The 22,967-nt window shown below is 34.6% G+C and overlaps 1 long non-coding RNA gene across 1 annotated transcript in view; it reads left to right on the top strand.

Annotated features, from left to right (window-relative positions):
• LOC150097159 (uncharacterized) overlaps positions 1 to 22,186 on the top strand; it is a 50,579-nt gene extending 28,393 nt beyond the window's left edge. The window contains exons 2-4 of the long non-coding RNA XR_016549655.1: positions 14,285 to 14,456; positions 20,955 to 21,112; positions 22,094 to 22,186. This is a non-coding gene — a long non-coding RNA (uncharacterized LOC150097159). The remainder of the gene's footprint in view (positions 1 to 14,284; positions 14,457 to 20,954; positions 21,113 to 22,093) is intronic.
• The last annotated feature ends 781 nt before the right edge of the window (positions 22,187 to 22,967 follow it).

Below are 22,967 nucleotides of genomic sequence, written 5' to 3'. Positions count from 1 at the left end.
CTTCAGATCCTTGGTAACCTTGATATCTATAGACATCATGGCCAGTTGGGTGCTTAATGCAGCAAAATGTAACATCTTGAAGTTTGGGATACATCGATGGGAGGCTGCATCCTCAATTGGAGGAGCTGTAATGAGGGAAGTGGGGGAGACGAGATCTGGGGGAATGATGATTGATAGCAACCTGAAAGTCAGGGAATATATTGCAAAGGTGGTGAAATTAACCTAGAGAGATTGCTGCAATACTGAGAAGGATGCTGACCTGCAGAGATGAGTTATTGTTCCATTATATAAGATCCAGATCAGATCACACTTAAACTATTTTTTTCAAAGTTGGTCCACAGGATTTGAAGGGAATAAATTAACTGTGGAAAGTGTACAGATGTGGATAACAAAGATAGATTCAGGACTGTAAATGTCAGTTGTGAGGATTGGATAAGGGAACATGGACTGCCGAATTTGGTAAATAGAAGGAGTGGTAGTATATTTGAGGCTTTTAAACTGTTGAGAGGTAGGTACAGGGTTGACACTGGGGAATTCTTTCGCTTGTTCGAACAGCAGAGTGATGAGGAGTGGTTTCCTTGTATGGACGGGGGGTTGAACCACAGAGTGCATTGCCTGATAGAGTAGTGAGAGCAAGTATGGTCAGTGAGTTCAAGGAGTGGTATGACTTTGTTTTTCTTAGGAAGGACCTCCAATGATGAGTCTTGACTCCATGGAGGCCTGAATAATAATATGGATGACACTACTCAAGCAGACAGATGAAGGTAGAGATTTAGGGGTAGCTGTAGACAGAGTTAAAGTCTAGAGGACATATTGTTAAGGTTGCTAAATTAGCACATAGCATTACTTGCCCATTGAAAAACACATGAACATGTAAAGATAATGAAGTTATAATTTCTCTTTATAAGGCCATGATATGCCCACATTTGTGCTTAAGTCTGATACCCCTCGTATCTTGGGATGAGGAAGCAGTGGAGAGGATTCACAGGTTAGTGGCCTGTGGAATGTTCTCTATGATGATAGATTGAGGGTTTGTGGATTGCAGAAGTTGGTTGATAGGAGAAAAAGAGGAGATGTGATAGAAACATTTAAGGTGCTTAAAGGGTTTTATAGGATTGATGGGGAAATGTTTCAGCACTTGGCTAGGGAGACCAAAATAAGAGGGTCATTCCTGGAAGTTGAATAAAGCTGTGGTTAGTAGGGGTATGAGGACTATTTTTTTTGCTTCGAAAGTTGTGAATAAGTGGAGTCAGTTGTGAGTTCTTTGTCTATTAATCAGTTCAAGGAGAAGTATGATAGAATGGTGTCTTGTATGATTAGTCTTCTGACTCCATGAATGTCCCTGTATAATATTACTACTACTAATAATAATAAGTAAGGGGCACAAAAAAATACGTGTATTGGACAAGGAAATAAAAACAGTAATTGAAAATAAAGTTGGCCTTTAAAAGATGGTTAATTAACAAAAAACAAGATGAAATACAAAGCAATAGCCAAATGAGAAACCAGAAAGAGGTAGAGAAAGCTCGGGGAAAAATTTGTATCATACCTAGAAAATGATGTATACTAAATAATGCCTAATGTGCATAAAATACTAAAGCTCATCAATGCAAATTTGAGACAAACTGTAAATATAAATGGCAAAATAGATTTAAATGAAAGATGCTGAGAAATTAGATTCCAAGTTTCATCCTTTATCCAAATGTAAGCAAACAAATTTTGCAAGTGAAGTAACTTCACGATTCGGTTACTTGTATATCTCGGCTAATGACTAATTAGTATCCTATAAAAGCTAATGTTATGCATTATAGGATGGGCCACTACCCAGATCAATTTTGCACTTTATTGAGGTATGTTAAAGAGATTTTGATAGTAATCTTGTAGATCACTCTCTAGTACTGAATGATCTTTACTAAACTTATCACTGCTGACCTGAATCACTCCACGACAGGATATTGATACTAAACTTATTACTGCTGACCTGGATCACCAAGCAGAACCTCTCTACTCCCCTGGACACAAGCTGTCATCAGTGGACCAGACCCAGAAGATATAACAACAACATTACTGACTAGATAGTGAAGCAGTTAGGTGTTTCATATTCCCCTTTATCTATGTAAGGAAACTTGGAGGTGGGATGGGTTGTGTGCTTTATGCTTGCCCTTTGTATTCTGTGGAGTTAGTGGTGTTCATTTGGGATCAGGATTGTCTTGGGTTTTTTGTGTTTGCAGTGTTCAGATTAATTGTAGTTAACAGCTTGTCTGAAAAGTGCCTTTGGGTGCATGCTTGCTTTGAGAAAAACTTTTCAGTTAGCACATGAAGGGGCAGAAAGATGTATAGGATTCTGTTCTTTCAGTGGATCTGAGTGTTTCTAATAAACCATGCAGCATACAGTAACATCCACAGGCACTTATTCTGTATTCACTGCAATTTTAGAATGTTTGAATTTGAGGTATGGCTCCATGCTGGGGAGTCATATGTGATTACAGGGCATATCACCATCATATATCTAGGTTGCTGTGGCAGTTGATCATGAGGTAGAGTTGAGCTATGGCTTTGGATGTCTTAGCACCTATTAGTTTGATGTGACTGTTAAATCAGAGGTTTTTTTCCCGAGTTGTACCCTGTGATATTTGGTTTGTCTGTTTTCTGCCTTCGGAGAAAAGGTTCTCATGGAATCTTTTTGCAAAGGGCTGGATGTCTCATTGATGGAGGCATTTCTTCTTGAGAAGAGTATGGCTGTAGTTTTGTGGTGGTTTAATTGGATCCTCCAGTGAGAGAACCATTTCTCGAGTGTAATGATACTATCCTTGTCAGATTGCCATGTCAGATGAAGAGATATTGCTAGAATTCCCGGGGAGTCTGTGTAAAGGGCTATGATGGTTGTTCTCAGATTTTGTGGGACGTGCACAATGTAGACCATGAACAGTAGGGGGCAACAGGGAGCATTGTGAAACTCCTGCTAGGATTTTACACCTGGTTGAAACTGTTCCATTTATTTTTACTAGCATGGTATTTTTTGCAGAGTATGCTTTTATTAATCTTATTAGAATTATTGCATATTAGCTTTTGTGAGTTAATAAGGAAGGATTTGGTGCCATATCTTGTCAAAAGCTTTAGTGACGTCTAGGAATATCATGCCAGTGGGCAAATTCCAATTATATCCTGTTGTTGATATATTCTACAACTTAAAATTATAATAACAGAATTAACTCAAGTAATATGTTATTTATTAGTAGAATTTCTGCATGAGTATTACAGGCATCTTCAGTATATGAAGAAAGCTAATTAACACCCCAACTGGCCAGGATGTATATACATGTCCAGCTAAATCTGAATAAGATTCTGTAACACCTATTATGTAAAATGGATAAGTGCAATTTGGTCTTACTATTTCATCCACCTCTTCCAGTATGGAGATTAAACAATAACTCATAGTTAAAATAGTCACCACCTAAGTAGCTATTGTAAGATAACAAAAAAAAAAAAAAAAACAGATTAAATTTCCTAACTTATTTAAAAAGTAAATAAGTAAAAATAAAATTAAAATACCATAAAAATAAAATTGTATGCACGCACACACACGTTAAAAAGATAGTACTTTTTAATTCAGCTAATCTTTCCTATCCCCCACAAAGTGGACAGACGTAGTCCATTGTATATGTTTAAGTTAGGAGAGTGGAGTAAAGTTTCACCTGTTTCTCTATTAATCCGATCCATGAAGAACTGACTTTTGTGAAGGACTCTTGTCTTGTTCCAATGAACTCTGTTTAGTGTAGATGGCATGCTCTGCAAGTTCAGACTGTTCAGGTTCAAGATATTGAAAATAAGACTTGTGTTTTTGCCTAGCTGAAAAAACCCAGATCTTCCTGTTTGTCCGAAATGAGAACCCATAAGAGCAAGGAATCTGGTAGATAACTGAGATGTAGAAGTTTGTCCTTTGGAAAAATGAGAAAGGTGGAGATTTTTCTTATAGGTTGAAAGGCAACAAAAATATTTACTTGTTTTAAATCTTTTGCTATGTGTTCACTAATGCCTTGCACATAAGCAATAGGAACATACCTTATTTCTTCTGTATTTGAAGAGGAAGATCTATCAAAACTACTCAAAGCTCTTTTGATGAAAGAATTCTTATATCCATTAGATAAAAAGGAGGAAATAATATATAGCAATTCTTTCTGTAATAGTTTGTCTGAAGAACAAAAATAGTTGGCCTAATGAACCAATGTTTTAATAGTTCCCAGCTTTTGACTGGGATGGTGATGAGATTCAGCATGGAAATAATGAGTCCTTTCTATAAACTGAGAAATGCAAGCTACAATCTCTTTGGCAAAGAATTAAAAGATCTAAAAAGGCTAGCTGCTTATTTACTTGTACCTCTATTGTGAACTGGATCCTTGGATGAAGTGCATTTAATTTAGAGAGAAACTGTTGTAATTCATCAGAAGAGTCATTCCAGATAGCAAAAGTGTCATCTACATATCTTAACCAATGAGTAAGTCTAGGTGAATTGTTGTTCAAATTGCTCCTTAAAGAAGTTGGCAATAGCAAGAAAAATGGGATTGTCCATTGCTGTTCTTTCGATTTGTTGATAGAACTTGTTTTTAAAGGAAAAATAAGCAGAATGTATTACAAAATCAAATATTTTAACAGTTCTTGTGCAGTGATTCAGTGCTGTCAGATAAAGGAATATTAGTAAATAATGAAATATTTTAACAGTTCTTGTGCAGTGATTCAGTGCTGTCAGATAAAGGAATATTAGTAAATAATGAAACATCTTCACTAATCATAATATCCAAATGATACAAAATTTTATTTTTGAAATGCAAAGAATTTTTTTTATATATATAAGTAGCAGTTCTTCTAATTGAAGTGAATCATTTGCTAAAAATTTTCAAATTTTATAAGTAGGACAAACTCTACAGTCTACAATTGGTCTTAATGGGATACCTGGTTTATGAACCTTTTTGAAAGATGATAAAATCTAGGTGGACGACCGAAGGATGTTTTAAGTTTTTTCTTTCGATCTTCATCCCATATAGATACATTATCTATAAGAGAATTAAATCTTTTTAATAGACTACCAGTAGGATCTGATGTGTGGCACCTGTAAGTTGAATAGTCGAGGACCAATAAAGACATTTTCTCTCGTATTCTATTCTATCTTGAATAACTACAGCCTTCCCTTTGTCAGCTTTTGTAATATTTGCCTAGAACATGTCTTATATTTAATACCTTGAACCTGAACAGTCTGGACTTGCAGAGCATGCCATCAACACTAAGCATAGAGCTCATTGGAACAAGACTCTTAATGAAACTCATGGAATGACTTTATAAAGAAACACGAAACTTTACTTCACTCTCCTAACTTAAACAGATCTGATGGTCTTCGTCTATCCGATTTGTGGGAGATAGTATATTTAAAATCAGCTAATCTTTCCTAACTTTTTAATTGTGTATATATTTAATTTTTATTTTATATATATATATATATATATATATATATATTTTTTTTTTTTAATTTTGATTTTAAATAAGTTAGGAAATTTAATGTATTTTTTTAGTTATCTTGCATTAGCTACTTAAGCGGCAGCTTTTGGAATTGTCAGTTATTGTTTAAGTAGCTTTCTACATGTACTGAAGAAGCCTCTGTTACTCAGGCTAAAATTCTGCTAATAAATAATATTTTACTTGAGTTAATTCCATTATTAAAATTTTAAGTAATTTTTTATTTATTTATTTTTTTTTGTTGAGATGCTTCATGATGTTTATTATTTCTGCTGGAGTAGTGGGAGTGATATGCTTTCAGTTGTCTTTGGACAGACTTATATAAGATGGTCTACATTGCCTTTTCAGACTGCCCATGAGAGCTTGGGTTTTTTCCATATCAGTGTGTGCAAAATTGTTTTTGGCCTGTATGACAGAGAGTGACATTTGGTACAAAGGGTTCGCAGGAATTTCCAGATATTATGATCCTCTGGGTTGAATGCTGTTAGCTTGTTTTCCCATTCCTGATTTCTGTGGTTTTGAAGTACTTTTCTGACTTGAATATTTATGGTGTTTAAGATTTTTTTTTTTTTTCTTGTGGTATCTGTTTTTGGGTTTGTTTTTGTTCTAATTAAGTCCATGATGTCTTCTGGAAGCTGGCTGGTCATGTAGTTTTGACGACTGCTGCTAGTGTTTTAAGTTATTGACAACTTCACCATCTCTTCTTTTTTTTTTTTGTGGATAATGAGTGGTTTCACTTGGTCCTGCGACTACAACTGAGTTGTGTGTTGTATAATTGTTTAGTGTGTAACTGTTTCTGTTGATAGTGGACCTGAACCATGCTGTGTGTTTGGTGTTTAAGTCTCCTGCTGTGATGAAGTCTGGAAAGGATGGCATCCAAATCTGACATTGGGGGGAGTTGCTTTATGAGGTGTAGACTGCTTATATCATGAGTCTTCCAGCATTGTTTTCATGCACCTCTATGCCAGTTGACTCCAGCTTGATGGGTTGGTTATGGCATTGTGCTTTAGATAGGTAGCAAGTCTCTTCATTCGGTGCATGGAGTAACCTCTCAGTTTTGGGTCATTTGCAGGTCAGAGGTGTATTTTGTTGATTAGAATTATGTCAGAATTGTGTCTTTGTGCGAACTCTTATAACTCCAGTATCTTGTTGGTAAGACAATTGGCATTCCTGGTGCAATTAGGAGGGAGTTTAGTTTGATTTTTTTTTTTTTTTTCAATTCATGAGGGCTGTCAGAATGCAATTGGTTCCTTGTAGGAATCTCTTTGTGGAAGATGGTAATGGGCTGGTTTTGCTGAATTCATGGAGCATGATAGCTAGTGAGGTAGTCAAGAGTGCTGTAAGGTTGGGGTATGTTTTGTCATTAGGAGCCGAACTCTTTGATCTCACTTCTGCAAATATTTTGATTGGAGATTGAATTCTTACCTGAGTTATCAGGATTGTATTTCTTTGTACTGAAGGATGATCACTCATGTGGCATTGAGAGGGTGATGGCTGGGTGGTTTCCATGATTTTTTGAATGTAGGCTGCAACTTTATATTTGTTGTGATGATGCCTGCCACAGTTGGCACATCTGGCTTGTGTGGTTTTCGGCTTGGTTGAAGTGATGGTTTCACTGCATTTTAGGCAGCTAAATTCTGCTTTGCATAGCTTAAGATTTCTGGCATTGTCCTGCTGAAGCTCCTTTCCTGAGGGGTTCTCTGGTGATCTTGAAAACACAGACTGCAGTTAACCCATAAATTTGTTTTGGGGTGTTGTTAATTTCACCTAGCATTAGTGGCATTGGTTGTTTGTAGGTTCTGGACATCCTGCGTACCTTCACTGAGGTCAGTCCCTGGTTGATGAGGTCTGCAGTGATCTCATCAGATGTGATGCCCTTGGAGCAGCACCTTTAGATTTATTTCGGTACTTAGAGTGAAGGTGTGGTACTGTAGTTTAGAATTATCCATCATTTGGTTGACTGTCTATAATCAGCAACAGTGATGGGTTGGACTTTTACCCCCTCATCTGTATTTTTGTCCCAGGAGTAGGTGATAATTTTTTCCCTGATGATCAGTGAAACTGAGGCTCAGTTTTCTTTTTCTTGTAGAATCACTAGGGGTACTTTTCCCTGTTGCTTGGGACATTTTTTGCATAGTACCCCTCCATGTGTTCATCAGTTCTACGTCCTTTGCTGGAATGTTGCTCCTCATCTGTTGGTGCTCCTTAGGTAGGAAGAGAGTTATATTTTAACTGTGCATCTCCTCTTTGCCATCAGCATTGTTTGAGCATACAGGTTTAGGAAATCCAGCTACATTCTCAAACTACTTTAACAGTTTCTTGAATAGGTCAAGTGCTTAGTTTCTATCCAAGTGTTGGATTAATTTGTCTGGGTTTATGTTTTCCATATTAGTTATGTATAAAATCTTACCTGAAGTTCAGCTGCTGGAGTTTACGATCGTCTGTTACCAGCAATGGAAACACTTGAGTTACTCGGTCTCAAATGTTATCAACTTTTTTTTTTTAAAATAAAAAATTAGTATTTGAAATGCATCAATGTTGTACAAAGAGAGCTCTTTGAATACACTTCATAATGTCATTCAATGCAATCTAATCACAATTCAATTGCAACATTATTCTCAATGAATAATGATCAGTTTTCTCTAATCCCTGTTTAGATGACAAAGGCATATCTCCCCCTCCTATTCCAAAATATAAACCACAGTATGAGTATAAATTCAAAATAAACTACATAATCAGTGACTTAGAGATAAAACACAACAACATTACTGACCTAAACGGTGAAGCAGATGCTTTTCATATTCCCCACTATCTGATGAGGAAACTGAGTGGGGAAAAAAAATTTGAGCCTGTTACTTGCCCTGAGTGTGCTTGAGGGTTAATCATAAGTATTGCAGTTTAAAATGGCTTTTGGACTTTTGTGCTTGCTGCAAATTATGATGCAAAAGATTACTTCTAGTTGAATCAGTTTGTTAGGGGTCACAGATGCTTTTAAGAAGAACTTAGTTGCTATAGTCTGCATGAAGGTGTAAATATAGGGGACATTTTTGTCACAATGAAGTTGCACAGTTCGTACAAACCATGGTGCGTTGAGGATCATTCTTAGACATTTATTTTGCACACGTTGTACCTTGAGAGTATTGGTATTAGCAGTATGGCTCCAAGCCTGAGAAGCATAGGCGAGTATAGGACGAATTATCAATTTATATATAAGTAGTTTGATTCTGGTGTTCAGTTTGCTGTTCCTGTTGATTAAAGGATAGAGCTGGGCTATAATTTTTGATGTCTTTAGGCAGAGAGTCTTGATGTGGGAGCTGAAAGTCACCTTTCTGTCCAATAGTACGCCAAGATATATGATCTGTTAGTTATGGGATTTTTGTGTTAAATAAGAGGATGTCTCCTTTAGGATGCATTGAACTTCTGGATAATAGCACGACTACGCTCTTCTGCAAATTCACTTGGAGTTGCCATTTGGCGAAATATTGCTCAATTAGTAGTAGGTTTTCCTGCAGTTTCTTGATGGCTAGTTATGGCTTCAAATATATGGCTAATATCGCTATATCATCCATGTAAAGGGCTTTGATAGATGACAATGGGTTATGCGGGATTTCATATATGTATATGGAAAACGGAATCGGTGCCGGTAGGGATCCTTGTGGGACTACAGCCAAGATGCGTTTTTGTGTTGATATTGTACCGTTTATCTTAATTTGTATGTGCCTATCATACAGGTATGATTTGATTAGACGAATCATTCCCATTGGTATTCCTGTTGATATCAGTTTGTATAGCAAGCCATAATGCAAACCTTATCAAATGCACTGGGTATGTCAAGGAAAACTGCCCCAGTGCCTTGACACCAGCTGAATCCCATGGTGACATATTCCACTAATCTATATCTGTTGCATGGTGCTGTAAAACTGCCGAAACCCAAACTGCTCCTGAGGAAGAATGTTTAGCTTGTGTACTGATTCTTGGAGTCTGATGAGAATAACTTTCTCAGCAATTTTGCCTAGATTTGAGATGAGTGATTGGTCTGTAACTTTGAGGTAATCGTGGATCTTTTCCAGAGTGAAGGATAGGCGCTATGTCTACCAGCTTCCAGTGGGAAGGGAAATGTTTGTAGTGGAGGATGGAGTTTATTATGTTAGTCAGATGTACAATGGCTATTCCAGGTAGTAGTTTTATCAACTTTTTGGTGATTCTGTCAGGTCCAGGAGCCCTTTTATTCTTGAACTTCTTGATTATATCATATTTCTGCAGGTGATGTGGGTGCAATTTGACTGGAGCATGTGACATAAGATTTCAGCGAACATCTGACATGTCGATGGATCTTATATATGTGATTGAAGTGTAGATGTTCATATGAGGGTTTACATTACCTATCTAAATTTTTTGCTATTGCTTTGACTTTATATGCATCAGTGTGGATGAGGCCTAGATCTGTTTGGAGAGTGGGAAGAAAGTTGTTTTTATCCTTGATCTTTCTGATCAAGTTCCATATGGAGTGGTTATCAGGAGAGATAGAAGTCAATTTTTCTTCCCAAAGTTGACTTCTATGCACTGTAAGGGCATCTCTTAGTGCAGAGTTGAGTCTGTTTAATATTTGTTTGTCTTGAGGTGCTCCAGTGTTGTGATTTTTTTTTTTTTGTTGCTTTGTTTTTCTCTCTGATCAGGTTCATGATATCTTCCGGCAAGTGGTTGGGTCTGAGGGTAGTTTTGGATGTAACTGCTGCACATGCTGTGTTAATTTGTTTTGTTAGATTTTTTGCAGCTATTGCAATTTTATCTTTGGATTTAATAATCGGCATGAACCAATATATTTCGGGAGTACCTTGGACAACTTTTCCAATGGTATGAGTGTGTGTGTGTGGGGGGGGGGTTCTTGGTTTCCCAACTTTAATAGTATTGGATTGTGATTGGATGATAGATCATTAAGTGTTACTATACTGTACTGGAGTCTTAGATTCTGTAGGATTATATGCAGCAAAGATTTTTAGCTTACCAGTCGAGTTCGTGAGAATCTATGCCAGTAATAGCAAGATTATTGATAGGTGGGATATTTATAGAGTGATGACTGATGTAATTCTTAATGAAAATAGCAGTGCTGCTGCCTCTGTGGGACATCTGTCTGTTCTGTATAGCCGATATCCCCTAATTTTGGGGTTGTCAGCTGGTCTTAGATGGGTTTCGTTTAGCAAGAGTACATCTGGCTGATGTCTTTGGGTGAATTCCTGGAGATCCAAGGTTTTATTTCTAAGTCTGTTCGTGTTCCATGCAATGATCTGTAGTGATTCTGAATTTAATTTATTCCTATTCATGAGTGAGCGCTGTGATGATGGTTTGAGTATCCTTTAGGAATGTTTTAGTTGAGGATGGTGAGGGGTTGGATCTGCTAAAGTCCAACAGCGTATTTGCAAGAGAAGCAGTGATAATGGCTCTCAAATTGGAGTGTGATGCTGGTTGATTCATTTCCTGGGTTGTCTTTTTAATACGAACTACATCTGCATATGTCCTTGACTGATGTTGTTGGGATGATCTTCTAAAGACCTCTGATTTCGAGAGATGGGTTTCTGAGCATTTTTGCTGATCTTTAGGGGCTGTTTAGCTGTGGCCTCTGGCATAGATCTGCTGGGGAAGGAAGAGAGTCTGGTTGTTTTTAATTGTCTATTTTTTGGGTTTTGAATACAACCTTTATAGTTGGCTGTGTGAGGGCCACTGTAGTTGGCACATTTAGCCGGTGTGGGTTTTGGCTTTGTGCAGGTGTTAGTGAGGTGACTCTTTGCACATTTCAGACATTTGTATTCTGCCTTGCAGAGTCTCTGAGCATGACCAAATCTTTGACACCTATGGCAATGCCCAGTTGAAGCCTTCTTCCTCAGAGGCTCTGGGGTGATCCGGAGTCCACATACTGCTCTAAGGTCATAAATGTTTTTATAAGCTTTATGGACCTCCACTAATACCAGCAGCATAGGGGTTTTGTCTGCTGTGGTCATCCTACTGACCTTGATAGGTGGCAGGTCCTGGAGACGGAGGTCGGCCTCTATTTCATCTGTAGTTATATCTTCTGTAACACCCTGTAGGACCACCTTCAGATTTCTCTCTGAGCTAAGAGAGAAGGTGTGGTATTGTGTATTGCTTGAATCCAGCGCTTTAGTCAGTTTTCTAAAATCTGTTACAGTAGCAGGCTGGATTTTGATGCCATCATCCATGTTTTTAGCTGAGATGTACTGTTTTGTAAGTTTGTCATAGCGGATCTTAAGTGTGTCCATTTTTTCTTATCATGGAGGACAATCGGTGGTACCCTCTATTTGTGGGAGGCTGAGGGATTGGAACTGGGAGTGTCTTCTTCCATACCCAAATCGACGGAAGGTTCTGTGGTGGTGGTTTTATTCTGCTTGTGCGCATGGACCTCTTCAAAGTCAGGTGGAGTGGAAATTACCAAATCTAGCTTCTCCTCTGTCTGGGCTGTGTCCTCGCACTCCTCAACTTCACTTGGCAAGGAGTAGAAATTTAGGCTGCTGGGCCACTCATTTTCTACTTTTTTCAGTATCTTTTTTTGAGAATGCTGATCGCCCATCCTTTGTTGTTGAGCGACTCAATGTAAATGTTGTCCTCCTCCTCGCTCATGGCAAAACCGGATATACAGTAGAAAATAATCTGTTCCTTTTCATAATTAATCAACAATGATGATTCTTACGGCAGTTAGGCCTAGCAAATCGCCTTCGTTGCAATTACAGTCTACTTACCTGTGTTGCTGTTCTTATATAATCCACAATTTAATGACTTCATTCCCATCTCAACTAGTTAATCTAGCAGCTACACTACACTACAAAACCAGAGTTTCTCATATTTTATTAACACATTACTCTAAACTTTAAAATTTGTTGAAGCACACCTCCATCTTGAACAAACGCTCAAATCACCTAGAGGTAAAAGTCCTAAAAAGGACTGGTTAGATGGGCGAAGCAAAATTGCTTTTCATATTCCTCATTATCTGTAGAGGACAATGTAAGGGTAGGGTGTTATTGAGCTATATAAAGCTCTGATCATGGCAGGAGGGTAACAGCAATAGCCTAGCCTTAGTTAGAACTTCATTGGCTACAGTATTACCATCCATTACCCTCACGGGATACCCATTTTAGTTGCCTCTTACGACATGCATGAGCTACATTGGGGCTGTTCTTATCCCAGCCATCGCACAGGGTTAGTGATAAAATGTTCACGTGATGCACAAGTCATATTTTCATATAAAAGTAGGCAAGTGGTGTCCCAACTTGTTACTAAAATACTCTGGATTAGAAATACACGTTGAAAGTTTTTTCGCTTGCTTATATTATAAATTCCAGGACAAGTATATTATAAATTAAACCTGGCAAGAATTTATATTCTTGATTTCATCCTTTATCCATGTGCAAGCAAACAAAGTATGCATGTGAAGTTACTTCACAACTGGGCTACTTGTATATAGAGGCTAATGGCTTCATATCAGTTACTATAGTATCCAATAATGCAACCCACACATCCTTATGAACAGGTATAATATAAATAACCACAAGTAATTTATAATTTTTTTTTACCAATTATAGTTTACAAAAAAATAATACCCCATAAATTACACCATTTGTAATATTTCTTAATGGACAACTTTAAAGTCCAGGAGCATGCGATAAATATTGCAAAAATTACCATGAAAACTTTTAAATAAATAAATAAAAAAAAATGTTTTCAATATGCTACATATATCTTCTCACCCTCTGGTATCAAGACATTCAGGAGCATCCAATAATGAGAGTAAATTATTTTAGGAATTTTGGAAGTTGTAGCATTTCACAATTATGTTTTCTAAAACTTTTGCTATGTTTAGTTCTGATATGTCTTCCTCTTCAAATACAGAAGAAATAACACTTATTCCTATCCCTTATGTGCAAGGAATTAGTGAAGGCATAGCAAAAGTTTTAAAACTACTAAATATTTTTGTTGCCTTTCTACCATTTAGAAAAATCTCCACCTTTCTCACTTCTCCAACGGACAAACTTCCACATCTCAGTTATCCAGATGTCTACCAGATTCCTTACTCTTGTGGATTATCGTATTTTGGACAAACAGGAAGATCTGCCTTTATTCGGTTAGAAGAACACCAGTCTTATATTCAGTACCCTGAACCTCAACAGTCTAGACTTGTGGAATATGCCATTAACACTAGACATAGAGTTACTTGGAACAAGACAAGAGTCCTTAACAAAATTCGGTTCCTCATGGAATGGCTTTATATAGAAACATGTGAAACTTGACTTCACTCTCCTAACTTGAACAGATCTGATTGTTTACACCTATCCCCTTTGTGGGAGATAGTACTTTATAAATCAGCTAATCTTTCCTAACTTTTTTAATTGTGTGTGTGTGTGTATTGTATGTGTATAATTTATTTATTTATTTTTTTTATAAGTTAGGTAATTTATTTATAGACCTTTTTAGTTATCTTACATTAGTTGTTTAGGTGGCATCTTTTTGAATTGTCATTTATTGTTTTATTAGATTTATACATGTATTGAAGATGCCTGTGATACTCAGGTGAAAATTCTACTAATAAATACTATTTTACGTGAGTTAATTCCATTATTATAATTTTAGTTAATAGTTGTAGAGCACAAGCTCTTAATACAACTGGAGTGATACTAACTGTGCTGGAGGATTTATTAGTATTGAGTATTTTTTTTATGTCCTTCTGATGAAAGACCAGATAAAGCATACTGTGGTTTATTTTTTGGAATAGGAGGAGGAGATATGCCTTGGTCATCTAAACAGGGATTAAAGAATACTGATGCTTAGAATGTCGAATGCTATAGTTTGCCCACTGATTAGAGATCCTTCGACACTTCTGCACATCTCAGAAAAAGGAGAATCCATTCCGATAATAGGGTAATCAGTCCGTATAGTGGGATGAGGTATTTATTATTACCGGTTGGAAAATTAACTTCTCTTTTATGATTATTGTTAACTATGTTGCTTGTATATCAGTTGGAAAATTTTACGCATAAAGCATGTGAATTTCACGTGTTGGCGACCAATTCGGACATCCTTCATTTCTTTCTCCCCGTCAGCATGAATCGACTATTCTTGGAAAGACGCGAAGCAGGGACCTACAAACAGTGGGCGAACTATACCACTGTTTTTCCATTGAGATGGGGGATTGAGAGATGGGAGAAACATTATAGGACAGAAGTTTTGTCTAACAGCCTTTGCAAGTGACCAGAAGACTTGATGCCATTTGAGCACAAAGCAAGCATCAGTAAAGAGAAATGACAGACTTATAAATTATACTGGAATTATCGAAAACAAGGACTCATAATGGGAGGGCACCCTGTACTCTACTCACACATTTTATGTCTACCTTACTTAATCCTCTTACTACACTACTATTACTATCAACAAACATTGCCAGAGCTATCTGTTTTAGTGACACAAGCCTCAGACCTCAGTTATCTGTAAGATTAGAAACTACATAAGGATACATAGGCACTTCCTAAATATTATTATTATGCGACACCTCCAAGGAATACAAAACTCATTGAGGGAGTGCATCTACTTTGCATCTGATATCTCTACCACTTAATCCACCAACAAACACCTTTACCATAATTGCCTACATCAACACCCACAATGACTACTATTATTTTTATATCTAAATTGCATGCTCTGAAGGCTGATTTGTCTGCCATCACTGTATGAGATTGGCTAACTCACCTTGAATTGGGAAAAAGAAAAACATATCAAGATTCCTAGTCATGACGAGATATTTTTTTCACATCAGAATAAAAAATATTTCAATAAATTTTCACAAATAATAAATCTCAAACCATTTCGCCTAATTATCTGTCCCAAGACCTTACCTGTCTTCTGCAACTACTGTAATTCTGTTGCTCTCAGCTCTCCCAACCAGTCATTCTTTTCTTTTCTGTTATCCATCAAGATGAAAAACTTTTACTATTTTATGCACTTTGTTTGAATTTATTTTATTTAGCTTTCTGTTTCTTTGTCAATTTATATGTCTCTGATATACATAATATGGTCTTGACATTATTATTGAAGATCATTATTTTGTTTTATTAGTGCAGGGAACTATGATAAATTTAGGAAACGGACCGGATGTGCATTAGTTTAATCAGTTTAAGGGGAGAGAAATCAGTGCCTCCGACTTGGTACAGAAACAATTATTTATAGCAATGTCAGATTGCATTCCTAAGGCTCAGAGGATAAATAAATCAGGAATGAAATGGATGAATCATAGAATTATGCAGGAACTTCTAATGTGAGTATTTTGATGCGATTATTCAATGAGTATTTTGTGAGTATTATATTGTTCAGGCTAGGAAGGTGACAAATGTAAAGAAAGATAAACTGATATATGAAAAGAGATTGACTGTGCAGCAAGGCAAAAAATAACCCTAGAGAAAGGGAGAATATGGAAGACTGACTAGTTGCTGGAGATGGAACATAAATCACATCGGCTGAAAATATAGTTGAAGTGTTCAATGAGTATTTTGTGAGTATTTCATACAGGGAGGGTTAAGAGAATAGCCGTATTTACCATAAGACAAATTAGGTGCAAGCCGGGACCTCACTCAATATGGGGCCACATTTTAAAACATTACTCCTCACAAACAACAATATAAAAAAGCAGCCTAGTTCCAAAATAAAATACTTCTTTTTAAATATTAAATTTATAATATAAAAACTAGAGGCTGCTGAAAATTTTGTGAGGCCTCCTGCTCCATTTTAAATATATTGTTATTTCCTTAGAATATAAAACTAACAGGAACTTCTGTATTATGTAAAATTCATGTGCGTAAGCATACCAAACCTGGATAAGATTGAATGCACATGGATAACAAGTGCAGTTTGGCTGTCTTTTCCATTTAAAGATGCAATAATTCTCCATGCTGAAAAGAACACTTAACTAGATTATGTCGCCTACGTGGCTACGTTCAGATGCAAATAGCAAGAAATGCAGTTGCTTACCGTTTGGTCGGTTACCAGAATCTAAGTTGTATTAGACTAAATAACTACTAGTTATATTTATTTGTGCTGGTTGTTTTTATCGTGTAATTATAGTTTTTAATGCCAGTGCAAAATAAGAAAGTATGAAATATAGCACTTCATATTCATATTGTATCACTTTGGAAGATCAATGTCACTATACATTTTTGCTAATTCTTTTAATTGCTCATACATTTTATTCTTGCAGAAGTTGATTCAAGATAATTATTTTTGTCGAACAGTTATTTCATAAATTCATGAAAATCCGAACCTTAAACAGCCTCCATCATTCCAAATTAAGTTTTCTTTTTTATTCAAAACATTAGTACGAAGGATAGTTAACGGATTGCTCGAAAGTTTGCACTTTTATGATTTTGCTTTATAGAGAACCATATGCAAATCTTGAATCGTATCATGTAATGCATAATTTTTACAACATAATCTGTAGGTTTTTCATTGAACTTTTTTGGTTTCCCCAAATCGCTCACTAAATCGAAATAAACAGCTGATATGGAGTCAATTATTGTGTACATATTTTCGGATAATTTCAATATTATGCAGCAGTTTTGGGGAATCGATTCTTTCCCTACAGTTTATCATTCGAAACATGTATAGGTACATGCATCAACATGAAATTGTATTTCGAAAATATTTATAAGAGAATTAACATTGTATTTCATATTTGATGGCTAACTCCCCCCCCCCCCAAAAAAAAAAAAAAAAAAAATTAACACCTCAAACACACACACAGAAATAGTGCTAGATAACATGTGCACTTTTTGTTTGAATTCATTATTTTTCAGAAGTAATTGTAACCAGAGAACTTTTAATATCCTGATACTGAAATTAAATTGTGATTATTATAAATTAGCAAATTTTGTATATTTTATCATTAAATTTTGATATTTGGAAAGTTGATGTTTAAAAAACAGTTTCTTTCTTCAAAAGCAATATCAGAATAAAATGTTTCGAACATCTGTAAATCAATCAGAAAGGTGTTAAAAAAAATAGTAAAATAAAATATATTTCTATGTTTATTCGGCTATTGTTAGGGGCTTTTTTAGTGTGTCTACCGGTCTTGTTCTCTCCTCACTTTCTCAGTAATTTTTGTTAGCTTACAGACTATTACTTGAGCAGAAAGGAATAGTTCTATAACCCCCCCCCCCCTGAAAAAAAATGATTGTAACATAAGTCTTTCCTTTTCTTTTAAATAATTCAAATCTTTTTCTTTTTTTTTTTCAAGATAATTGTATAAAATAATTTATAATTTTTTGATAATAAGCTGGATACTGCTCAACATAAATTAAGAAATCAATTTGGCATAAATAGTCTATCAGCCTATAAAAGAAATGTCATTTTTTCTGTGTTATATCTGCTAATCAACAATTGAAAATGAAACAAGACATTCTTGATATATTTGCACTACATTGCCTCAAGCTGTAATGCAGATTTCTGGGAAACATTCTCTCTCTCTCTCTCTTGTTTTTCCGAATAGCTGTGAGAGTAATCTGTTTTTAGTACCTCCAGCTAAATGGATTATTATTCAAGTATAATATATATGGAATATTTCTAAGATATAGTAATATTTTCTGAATTTTCTATTGTGTGTTATGTATAAAGTTTTACATAGTGAAAATATAGCATAGTATTGTTAAAACTTAGAATGATTTCAGCAGACCACAGAACAACTGATTTCAGATTCCAAAGGAATAGTACAGAGTTAGAAGATTCGATGGTACAACAGTATTATTGCTATATTTCTTTTGTCAAATGCTAAATTGAAGTAATAGATTTTAAATACTGTGTGAAAGCTTTCAAACCACTAGAAATTTAAAGTAGTTATGTAACTGAGTTCCAGAAGAGGAGATGGAGGGATGAGGGAGAAGCAGTAAAAGTTTCAAATACGGAATCCAAATAAAATTTTTTTTATTAATAAATGTAATAAATAAATAAATTTACTGAACGTAAGTTAGTAGGCCTAATACTGAGATGACTAGGCTTTTCCTCCTGGAAATAGGCAAATCGGACAAGAAAAACAATAAGAATCGATATTGTTCTGTAATTATTCCTTAGTAAAGCAGCATTGCTATACCAACAATCATTATATTGAGGAGGATGAGGGAAAATAGTATTAATCATTAATATTACAACTACTACTAATAATAATAAATTTATTCTTTGATGTAAATATTTTTCACAATATAATAATAAAATATACAGGAATTCAGAATAAAAATATTGGAAAACTTGAAAAAAAATTCATTCCTGAAGATTTTTCAATCACGTTTCACTTATTTACTCCTGTTTCTGTTATTCCTCAACGACAGGAGTGACACGTGCACTTATCTCCTGAATAACCTTGAAAGCAAGTAATTGCAGTTAATAAGGGGAGGAATAAGCTAAGAATACTGAAGAGTATATGTGTGGGTATATTTCTGGGTTTTGAGGAGGTGATCGGTGCAGTTTGTTAAAAAAAAAAAAAAAAAAAAAAATAAATAAATAAATAAAATAAATAAATAAATAAAATAAAAAAATAAAATAAAACGTTAAAATATTGTCTAGGAAAGGAAAATAATAAAATAAGGAATGATGAATAAAGAGTCTTAAAAAACAAACCTGTAAACCTTTTAGAAGCATACTCATCTGGTGTTATATTTAGATGAGCAGCGATTGGAAGTCTTATTCGACTTCTGAAGGATGCCAGTGGTCAGCAGATCACAGTTAGAAAACACAGTGCTAAAGGAAATTGGTATTGGGTTGAGTTGTTTTGAATTAAGGAAGAAGCAACTGGCTTTAAATCCCTGCGTGTTTTTCCAATTCGGTTCGCTAGTTTTTTGGCGAGAAAAAAAACAAGTTTCAGAGAGGAAAAACCTTCCATCCTCGTATGAGACAGGCTAACTCACTTTCAGGTTAAACGCCCTGATAAAGGCGCTTGACATCCTTGATAAACATAGGATGCTGAAGTCCTTTTCAGCAGTTTTATTAAATGAGTTGTAGAATTTTTCTCTTCTTGGTTTCTGCAGATGAATTGTCTTTCGGTAAAACTGTTTTTCGATGAACTCTCCGGATACCAAAAGTTCTATATTGTCAGTAAATTGAAAGGACATAAAGTTGTCTTATTCCGTTGCAGTGATTTGATGAATAAAAGACAGCAAATTTACTATAACTAAATAGATTCATTGGAAAGGCATTTCAGGGTTGATTATTTTCAAACATGTGAAATTTGTTTTTATTTTTGGGAAGGGACACAATTGTGCAGCAAAAAATACATCAAATATCATTGGACAGTAAAGGAAATTCCAAGTAACAGAGTACACTTAAAGTTAAGTAACCAAAGGTTGCTCCACTATAGTTAATCGTTTAATGGCTCTAAAATTGATGTTCAAGGTTTAATAGTATAGGGGAATAATTGCCCGATAAAAAGTAGAATGCCAATGAAATCTTGATCCATGACGAAAAAATTCATCAGCATTATAATTTTTTAGTTTATCTACGAAGAGATACTCAACATGAAAAAAAAAGCAACAAAACAGCAAAAAAGAATCTTCCCTCTCTCATAGTAACTAAATCCTTGCTTCACAGCATTTTTTTTTTTTTTTTTTCTCCCAACTATGAAAACTCATTAGTTAATCAACACATGGCATCTCTCTGTGTGGCAAGGATGTTAGAGAATATCATGCATCCAAAAATTTAGGTTTTTCTACTTTGGACCATTAGTCCGAACAACTAATGGCTGTCTACAAATTTCAATTACTTCTCAATCATGGAATAATGTGTACTATTGTTTAAGAATATATTTCATAATGAAAAAAAAAAAAAACTTTTTTCCCTCACCTAGTAACTTTAATACCAGCATCAACTCACTCTCACTGAACTAACCAGCTTTCTTCATTCACGTCTACTAATCTTTGAAATAACTTTATTATTTCCGGCTTCCACCAATGACACCATAGAATGATTATTGGAATTTATATATATTTAAAATAGCAGGAGAAAAAAAGTGTGTTGTGGAGAATTATACTGAAATTATGAATTAGAGAGTTATAGTGTATATTCTAATAAAGTATTAATAAATTTATTATAAGCATTTCATGTTATTAATTGAATACTTTGATAATTAGAAAAGATGTTTTATTTAAGGATTATATATATATATATACGTGGTTTTCCACATAACAGCCAGTTTTGTTGTAAAAAAATGTCACATTTGAAGAAATATTACCGACATAATAATAAAATTGCAAACTTCATAATTTCTAATACAGAAATAAGATGAGACACATTTGTAGAAATTTATTATTATTATTCGTGTCCTTTTAATTATGAACCGTATATAAAGATATACTTAATAAATTGGTTGTATTTTTGTGTTTTTACTTAAATAAACTACTTTCATTTTGTCGCAGATGGTTTTCGCTTCTGGACTACCTGAATTTTTTAGACTATTGTTCTTATCAATACTACTAAATTCCAATCTCCTGGAAATTTTCTCTTAATAAATGTTTGACTTGTGTTGACCAACCACTGAGTGACTTAGCAGTTTAATCCAGAGATTAAATTCATGGTAAGTTTAATCCATAACTTAAGAATATTTGATTGTGTTTTTCCAGAATCCTGTTATTAAGAACAATCGCTGAGGTAAAAACTTGTGGTCGTTTTGAGACACGTTCCTGAGTTAACAGAACTTATTTTTCTGCTGCTATTTCTATTAAATACATGGTTAAGAGCAGTTTCTATATCACATAAGCATAGCATTTAATTTTCAACTTTATTATTATTAATATCATTTATAAATTAGATTGATTTTTCGCTTTATTTTTCTAGTTATTTTGAAGGTAAAATGTTGAGTAAAAAAGTGGATGTTAGTAGGTTATCGTTCATTGACCCTACTTAATGTCGGATAAACTGCTGAAGAAATAAGTTATCCTTCCTGTTTATTGCCTCTATTTTTAGTTAACCTTACCAGCCATTAAAGATCAAATACGCATCCTCAAAAGCTTCGTATCCACCATCAATTTCAATGTAATATCAATGGTATTATAATTTTAATATGCACTTTGCATCCATAGTAATGTGGACGTCTTGCCCGGTAGTGTGGTTAAATCTGGAATTATTATGCTTATTACTGCAAATTAAAAAAAAATAATAATAATCAAAGCTGGAGTTGAATAAATCTTAATAATTGTCCGATAAAGTTGAATTGAATTAATCCTATATTGCAATTTTGTTTGTGTTTCTTTATGTGAATCCCAGGTTAAGTGTTGATCATATGCACGTGTAACAACTGATAGTTTAGTTACCATTATTTGGCTAGTATTTGTAAAGCAGTATAGAAGTGTATATACCTAATTATATGATTAAAGTAGTTATCGCAGTTGGTAAGAATATATTGTTCAATGAATTTATTATTCTTATTTTAATGTTACTTGTTTATTTTAACAAAAGCAAGATACTACTGTTTCTATTATTTTTAGCTTTTAATGTAATTATTTATTTTATTTATGTTTATTTTGGATTTAATAAATATTTATTTCGCTTTTGATAGATTAATACACATAATGATGTGGAGAAAGTTTGATCCGGAGGTAGTAAAAGAAAACAACTCTAAGAAAAGGAAAATAGCTAAATAGTAAAAAATGGGGAAATTTTGTCTTTCTTACGTTCTTCTGAAAATGAAAGAAGTGTAAAATTTCATAGAACTCAAGTTGTACTTCAAACTTCTCGGAATGAAAGCAGAATATGTAAGAATCAGGAGGAGATGAAAGTGTTAATGTAGAACATCAAATAATGTGGAAAACATAGAGGAGAGAACGAAGTTAAGGAAACAAATCAAGAGCGTTTTGAAGAAACTTTTCGAACAGAGTCTCTACTTACTAGCAAACAAGCTATCTTATTCTACTGATATAGCGGTGTAGTCATTAATGAACAATTTACAATTAATATAGTATTAATGAACAATTTATCGAGCATATTTAATAAATATGCACACAATATTGGAAAATCAAAAATATAAAAAAAAAAGAATACACAGAACGCAATAGAATATATGTCAGAAATGGTAATGAATCGCAAAAAATACAAATGGAACTATGGAGAAAAGAGATTGGCTAATTTTTTTCTGAAACCATCAAAGCAATTTACTGCTTTGTTTGTAAATTGTTTTCTAAGTTAAATAATAGCTTATTTGTACAGTTTAATAAGTGGAGAAATATAACAGAAATCTTATGTGATCGTGAGCATTCTACTGAGCATATGAGTGATGTGCGCATATCACAAAAGATAATCAAGTTCTGTGAATAGTCTAATTGATTCTGAATTGATGAAACAAATACAATCTGAAGGAATTATTGGAGAGAGGTTTTAAAAAGAATAATATCTACCATTAAGTTACTGAGTAAACTAGGACTAGTGTTTAGAGG

The sequence above is a fragment of the Typopeltis vanoorti genome, chromosome 17 (assembly GCF_054136105.1).
Source record: "Typopeltis vanoorti isolate ZY-2024b chromosome 17, IOZ_Tvanoo_1.0, whole genome shotgun sequence".
NCBI classification, from domain to species: Eukaryota; Metazoa; Arthropoda; class Arachnida; order Uropygi; family Thelyphonidae; genus Typopeltis; species Typopeltis vanoorti.
Note: the sequence above shows the minus strand (reverse complement) of the source record. Positions and strands in the feature narration are given on the sequence as shown.